A 6082-nucleotide genomic window follows, 5' to 3' on the forward strand; every position below is an offset into this window, starting at 1 on the left:
ATAAAGGGTGAATACAATGTTTTTAACCAACACCTTAATATATTTAAAACAAATATATGTTAATAGAAGGCATACATTAATATACTGTATCATAGGAAGTGATATAATTATTAGCATGTGTAAACAGGGGGATCAAACTGCATAGCAGGAGAGAAGGATAATTAAAATTCTAAACATAACGTTTGAAGGTCCAGTACAATGTGCTGTAAAACTAAGACTACTGTAAAGTCCAATGTTGTCATGCTGCATCAAGACACACCCAAAAATCCCTCAAGAGCCCTGACTGTGTTGTTCTGAAGAGAAGAAGCTGGGAACCACTGTGCTCGTGCTGCAGCACCACTCCACAGCTGCATGCCCTGCCAATGTGGACCTAGATTAGAAGAGTCACACAGTGACAGCCCTTTTGGTCCTTTTTCCAGCTAGTAACATCATGAAAAGAAAGCCTCCTGAAAGCAATGAAGGACACTTTGGTATTAGGTTGGGATTTTGTTTTCAGTGGGTGGAGAGGTTGGTAACGTTTGGGATTTTTTAACCTCATCAGGAAGCTCTGGTAAGATTCATTTCCCCAGTGAGCTCATTTTTCTTTAGGTATTTCCAAACCCATTCCTGGTGATGGTCTGAAGGAAAGGGAACAGAGCCAAGTATGAAAATAACAACCCCTGCTCAGCTTTTTCACTGCCTCCTCACCTTCAGGAGGGGGAGATCAGAAGGAGAAGCAATGATTAATAAAATATCCTTTGGATCTTTCAGGGGAGAGGAGGACAAAGCTCAAACACTTGATGTCTTTACATTGTATTGATGAAAGCTTTGTTACACACAGCATAGAGTGAGACAGATGAGTATATAAATTAGAATTTTAAATGACTGAATTGGTAAATAAATTATTAGTTTTGCCCTATTCCTTTCCATTCTTCCCCAAGCTTCAATTTATTTTTGTGTCTTCTTCCACAGTAGATACAGTTCCCGATTTATTTTCTGATCTTTCCCTGCTTGTTGAATTTCAATATTTCCCTCCTTAAAATCATTATCTGTGTTCTCTGCAGACCCAGCCTTCTTTTCCTGGTACATTTTAAAAAGGTTATCTGATTATTATTTGACGATAAATATCATGCACCAAATTATATCAGGCTTGTTTATTTGTCTGGTTTATCCCAGAAAGCAGATCAATAACACTGGTTAACATTTTGGTAATTGTTATTTCTGCACCAAAAAAAAAAGAAAAAAAAAAAAAAGAACTTTGATGAGATTTAATTGTCTAAGAAGTGTTTATATGGTGATTGAAAATGATATTTAGTTCACCAGTACATTTCCCCTGGAACTTTGCAAGTTACACAAAATATAAATAGCATGAATGGGAATATACTGTCTGCAGTTCATATAAGGCTAGTAGCTATGACAGCATGAGGATCATTATCAGGATGATGGAAAAGGTGATTAATGCAGTTGTTCATATTGATTACATGAAAACCAAACCTTCTGTCCTCCAACTTCTCATCTTTTTAGTGCCATGGTGCTTCCTTTTCTAGGTCAGAATTCATCACAGTTCTCTTTCCAGGCAAAGCAGTATTTTGTTAATAAAGAAATTAAGGGACTTCTGACTGCAATCTCAATAACACCACCATGAAGGTCGTAAACGTTTTCCTTACCAGTTCTCCAGCATGTGAATCAGAAAGAAGAGCTACCACAGACATTCTGGGTTTCATAGAATCATAGAACAGTTTGGGTAGGAAGGAGCCATAAAGATCATCTAGTTCCAAACCCCTGTCACGGGCAGGGACCCCTCCCACTAGACCAGGTTGCTTAAAGCCTCATCCAACCTGGCTTTGGACACTTCAAGGGATGTGGCATCCACAGCTTCTGTTGGCAACCTGTTCCAGTGTCTAACCATCCTCCCAGTGAAGAACGTCTTCCTTACATCTCATCTAAATCTAAGCTCTTTCAGTTTAAAATCATTACCACCTGTACTATCACTACATGCTCTTCTAAAATGTCCCTCCCCAGATTTCTTGCAAGACACCTTTAGATATTGGAAGGCTGCTGTAAGGTGTCCCCAGAGCCTTTTCTTCCCCAAGTTGAAGAACTCCAAATCTCTCAGAGGCCTTTCTCCATAGGAGAGATGTTCCAGCTCCCTGATCATCTTTATGGGCCTCCTCTGGACCTGCTCCAATAGATCCACATCCTTCTTAAGCTGGGGACCCCAGAGATGTATGTAGTCCTGCAGGTGAGATCTCACAAAAGTGGAGTAGATGGGGACAATCACCTCCCTCGGCCTTCTGGTCATGCTTGTTTTGATGCAGCTCACAATACAGTTGGCTTTCTGGGCTGCAAGCACACATTGCTGGGTCACGTTGAGCTTCTCATTAACCAGCAACACCAAGTCCTTCTCCACAGGGCTGCTCTCAATCCATTCTCCTTCTGGCCTGGTTTGTGCTTGGGATTGTCCAGAGCCAAGAACCTTGCACTTGGTCTTGTTTAACCTCGTAAGGTGGGAATTGGCCAACTTCTTCAGCCTGTCCAGGTCACTCTGAATGGTATCCCTTCCCTCCAGCATGATGACTGCACTATACAGATTGGTATTATCAGCATTCTTGTGGAGGGTGCACTCAATCCCACTGTCCGTGTCGCTGGTAAAGACATTGAACAGTGCTGGCCCTTATACCAGCTCCTAAGGAATGCCACTCATCCCTGGCCTCCACTCGGACATTGAGTCATTGACTGCAACTCTTTGAGTGAAACTATCCAGCCAATTCCTATCCACTGATTGGTCCATCTGTCAAATCCATGTCTCTCCAATTTAGAGACAAGATTCTGGCAAGACAGTGCCAAATATTTTGCACAAGTCCAGGTAGAAGATGACAATTACTCTCCCCTTATCCACGAATGCTCTAATCCTATCTTAGACAGCCACCGAATTTGTTAGGCATGATTTGCCCTTGGTGAAGCCATTTTGGCTGTTACCAATCACTTCCTTATTTTCCAAGAGCCTTAGCATAGTTTCCAAGAGGATCTACTCCATTGATTATGCCAGGCACAGAAGTGTAAGTGACTGACCAATATTTTCAACTGCTGATCTGCTTTGTCATGTCTTTCCTTCTGCATGGATTAATCATAGGCTATACCTGACCAAATCAACAGCTGAGTGGTGGATATGAACTCTGGTATGTCTAGTATTAATATCTCTCTTCTACTAACCAGAGAGACTTCCTTCCTTTTCCTATCTGATATTTTTATATCCTCCATGGTGCTAATTACCTCTCTTCAGAGATACATAAGATGGCACTGTCAGCACAATGAACCCAGTAAAGATGTTCTTATAAATGTCATTAAAGCCCTAATTTTCTCTGTTATCAGTTTTCTAACAGTGATCGTGAAACCTTTGACATTCTTTGCATCTGACAGTAACATGATGCTCATTTATTTAGGTTAATTTTGGTTAATCTCAAAAGTAAAATAAGTGTCAATTAAGAAGCCACAGTGTGTCTATCCTTCCTTGAAATATGACTTCCCACCTTCCTGCAAGGTCTGGAGAAAAGTTCTACCTTCTGGAAGAGTTTATAATAGGATTATAACCTGGGATTACTTGTATCTCTATTTAGTGCATTCCCTATCATAATGCTCAGCCTTCATTTAATTAATATCACAAGGAGTTTCTTCAATGTTACAAAATACTTCATAAAGCTAATCCCTCTTCCCCTCAATACTCTCAATACTTCTTATCCTGTTTGTTTCTCATTTGAGGACATCTGTAAGGGAGGTCATCGGAGCTTAGTTAGATGTATAAGTAATGCTCTTCTTGAATCTGTCAGACAAACCTTTCATAGAAACATGGGTCTTAAGAGTTAATAAAAAAAAGGGAAAAAAAAAAAAAAACAAACAACACAAACTAAACCAAAACACTGGTTTCTGAATGAATGTACAACTGGTTCTGACTATCCATGAGTATTAAAAAAGAAAATTAACTGCATGTTAATATCACTTTTTAGCTGAATGCTTCATCATTTTCAAACTGCTATTTCTCCTTCCCAATATCTATGCTTTTGCAATGACTCAAAAGAACTTTACATTGGCCAGAGTAATATTAATGAAGATCAGTTACTGGGAAAGATGCATTGGAAAAGAGCATGGACACTTTTAAAACCATAGTTCCTGACACTCATAAATATTTCAGAGTTCTCCACCCTGAGAGAAAATATCCCTTCTCTAGCATTCAGCCTATCTGTGTCTGAAAGGACAGGGACAACATTTTGTCATCAGAAAACAGAGCAGTAGTGTCAATGGTGACTACAAAGTGATTTATGTGGTCTTTTCAGAAAGGAGAGGAGTGAGAAGTCTTGCAGATCCACACTGTCCACTTTGTCTGCTCTCTTTTCACAGTGCAGGTAAACAACTCAGGGGCAATGCTGCATTATTCCAAAAGCAGGTATTGCTAAATTGGGATTCAGGCACTGAAGGCTCCATTGTATTTCAGATTTTTTTTGCTGTCACAGGAAATGCAGAGGCAAACTACTATGGAGTAATGACTTGATATTTTCATCTCTCAGTTGCCTGATGGGGAGGAGAGGTGAAATTAAACCCTTTCTGGCCTTTAGGCACTGAGATGTGATAATGTGATGAGATTAAGATGGATGAATGAATTTATAAATTAAAAAATGGATTGGTAGGTGATTAGACTAGATTTTTTATCCTCTTCCACCTCCTGCCTCCCCTCTTTCCAGTGTCATATTTGCATTTCATGTTTTCCTAGCTTTATATCTTCTTTTATTTTTTCCTGTTCTTTTGGATTCTGTCTTTTCTTTTTCAGAAGAGAAAATAAAAAATCTGTAATTCATATTTAGCACCCCTTTTTCTTATCAGTCCCTCTAAAAATCTTGGCTGTTTTTTCTGCTGTTGTTGCTGTTACTGAAAACGCATACTAATGAAGTCAAGCTGGGTTCATTCCCATATTTACTTTATTCTAATAAGCACACATTACAAGACAGTTTATTGGTTTTGGCAGATTTATACTTTTTCTTTTGTGACACCCGTGCACACATAATTCCTCCTTTTCCTTGTGAAGGTGATTTAAAAAAAAAAAAAAAAAAAGCGCCCACATGCTGAGACCTTGAGATATTTGAAGTTTCCCTTTCAAGTCCCACGTCAGACAGTTCTACTTTCTTGTCCTTTCCCTATCATTTGCTTTTTCTTGCCCCACACGGCAATCCATTTCTTGTTTACAGGCTGCTGTCTTTCTATTTTCTTTTTAATTTTTCCCTGTCTCCTTTAAGACTGTTCCTAAATTGTCTTTTCTTTCTCCTTCGTCTCTTCAGTTTTAATCCTCACCTCTTAATCCCTCAAACATTCTTGTTCATTTTTATGTTTATACCATTTCCCTTCCAGAGTACAGTTAACCATCAAAATTTATTTATTTTTTTCCTTAGGATTAAGATAAGAAATAAAAAGAAATAAAATGTAGCTGCATGTGTGCAAACAGCAATGTGAATGATTATTCAAGCACTGCATATATAAGATGCATGTTTAAATCTAAAATTATTTGAAATCCCTGCATCCTGAGAAAAATCAGAAGGTATCTGTAGACTTCCTCACCCTCTTAGAGAAAGCAACGAAAGTCTGTCTACTAATGAATATACATAAATTCATGGGCCCTGATGAGATGCACTCAAGAGTATTGACAGAAATGGCTGATGTCATTCTACTACTCTCCATCATTTTTGCTAAATCGTGGCAAACGGGAGAGGTGCCTGAGGACTGGAAGAAAGCCAGTGTCACTCCAGTCTTCAAAAAGGGCAAGAAGGAGGATCCGTAAAACTACAAACCAGTCAGCCTCACCTCGACCCCAGGAAAAATCATGGAGCAGTTCATTCTAGCTCATCTCTGAGCAGATGGAAAAGAAGAAGGTTATCAGGGCTAGTCAGCATGGATTTACCAAGGGGGAATCATGCCTGACTAATCTGACAACATTCTATGATGTGGTGACTGAATGGGTAGATGCAGGGAGACCAGCTGATGTGGTCTAACTTGACCTGAGCAAGGCGTTTGATAGAGTCCCCCATAACATCCTCCTGAGCAAGCACAGGAAATACGA

This window comes from Merops nubicus, unplaced genomic scaffold (assembly GCF_000691845.1).
Source record: "Merops nubicus isolate BGI_N331 unplaced genomic scaffold, ASM69184v1 scaffold3372, whole genome shotgun sequence".
Taxonomy (NCBI): domain Eukaryota; kingdom Metazoa; phylum Chordata; class Aves; order Coraciiformes; family Meropidae; genus Merops; species Merops nubicus.